The sequence below is a fragment of the Solanum verrucosum genome, unplaced genomic scaffold (assembly GCF_900185275.1).
Source record: "Solanum verrucosum unplaced genomic scaffold, falcon-dt-bn FXZP01000147.1, whole genome shotgun sequence".
In the NCBI taxonomy this organism is placed as follows: domain Eukaryota; kingdom Viridiplantae; phylum Streptophyta; class Magnoliopsida; order Solanales; family Solanaceae; genus Solanum; species Solanum verrucosum.
This window is the reverse complement of record NW_026020343.1, coordinates 1,822,965-1,825,237: the sequence shown is the minus strand read 5'-3', so window position 1 is coordinate 1,825,237 and position 2,273 is coordinate 1,822,965.

Here is a 2,273-nt window from a genome sequence, read left to right as displayed (position 1 = left end):
TGTTAGAATGGACATTGAAGACGCAAAAACAGGGACTATAAGAATCGTAAAGGTAAGTATTCAATATAACTAATTGCCAAAATTCTGTAAAAAATAAATGTAGGGAAGATAGTTCAACACATATATAAACTTTGATTGAAATTTTTGTAACATATTTCAACTTTGCTCAAAGAACTAGATGCTGAGAACTCTTAGTTCACATTTGAGCATGATCCAACGGTTAACAAAGAAGCAAATTATGTTTATAATAGACTGATTGAGCATAACTTTTCTCAAACAAATTTTTTTCTCTTTTTCTCTCAATCTCTAAATCGGATCCTTCTTAATTTTTCTCTCGTGTGTGTCTGAAAATAAGACTTTAACATGCCTTGTATATGCCACATATTATTGGGCTTATGGACAAAAATGAATGGTACAAATAAGACTTTTATTTATCCACATAGGAAGGAGAAAAGACCTTAAACCCAACAATTCTGGTATCAGAGCTCATTATGTGCATTAAAATGTAAGCTTAAGTCATCTGCGACCCCTTAAAGTTGTCCGCATAATTCATTTAAACACTTCAACTAAGGCTTGTACTTATTGAACACCTTTACCCCTTAAAATTGATACCTATTTGACATTTTTTTGACAATCAGTCAAAAATATGAGAAGTGTGTACTACATTCGTTGTGACATGGCAAATTGATGAATTAAATGATGACATGTGGCATTTGAGTCCAAAAATTTATTTAAAAAATGAAATTCTAATTTTTTTTTACTATTTTAGTCTATTTAATTAACTAAAAAAATTATAAAGAATATTCTAAAAAAACCTCACTCACCCACCCATGGCGATCACTCCTTTTTCTCTCCTGTTAGATCTAAACGGCCAAATCGTAACATCCCCGACACACGGTCCCTCCCACAATCTATGTTTTTCAACTATAATCTTCTTCTCTTCATCTGGTTTTAGTACAAGGAATATAAATAATGTTTCACTGTATAATTATGAATTCCTATTACCATGACCGAAAAAAATGGTATTATCTGAAATATTTTTATGAATTTCATAACTGATATTTTTTGGATTTGAAGAACTCTACGTTTCTTTTAACTATCAATTTTAATTAATTGATGTGATTGTTTATTGTTGGATTACATTGACATAAGTTTATGCCGGGAACGAACCTTGTTGGAAAAAATAAAATTTCACTAGAAAATACAGTTCTTAAATTTGATTAAAAAATCTAACTAGATGTCTGCATAATCGATTTTAATATATGATGATGAATTGTGGTAAAGTTAAGAAAGAAGAAGGAGGTAAAAAATGCCAAAAAATCATATTAAAAATTATTGATTGTTACAGTGTTTCAGATGAAAACGATGATGGCAAGGGTCAGGAAGAGATGACTAATGAAAAGAGAGAGAAGAGAATGGTGTATGGCGATAGGGGCGATGTTGCCGGAAATTGGTGGTGTTGGAAAAAAGTGATATGGCTAAAGAAGAAAGAAGAAGAAAGAGATTTAAAAAAAATTAGCTAAAAATTGACCCTTCACATGCTCCTATGTATGTGTGTTGCACTCTCTTTGCCATGTCAGCGAAAAGTGTTCAATAGATATTCATTTTGAACAATGAAAGTGTTCAATAGGTACAAGCCCTAGTTGAGGCGTTTAAATGAATCATGCAGACAACTTTAAGGGACTGCATATGACTTAAGCCTAAAATGTAAGTTGAAAGCTCACCATGTGCATGAATGCAAAGTCATATATCTCAAATTGACTCCTAAAAAGATCGATGTCAACAAGAAATAAGATATGACTAAAAAACGACAAAACAGAAAAAATAAAAAATAACGGACCAAGAATTAATTACCAAAGCTTCAAGAAGAATATTTAGGGTGGTCAAACTTATAAACAGATCTGATTCTTTCAAAAGGAAGATTATTATTGAAAAGATAGTGGGTATTCCTCAGGATTGAAATGCAATTACTAACAAGAAGAATAATTTTTAGTGTAAACTATATAAATCCCACTACTTTAGATCTTAATTACTAAGAATCCCGATAGTTTTTATTATTAATTTCTATACCATTTTTTGGCTATCAAATACGTGTATCATAAATCGTTAGATACATGTATCTATCAGACTTAAAAGGACGACATACGTGATTTAATTGATTTGAATTAAATGTTGTAACTTAATTTCTTAATTAAAGGAGTAATTGATGAGAAATTAACAAACAAAACGGATTTAGTTGATCTATTTGTATCAAGTGTTACCAGTTTTAATTT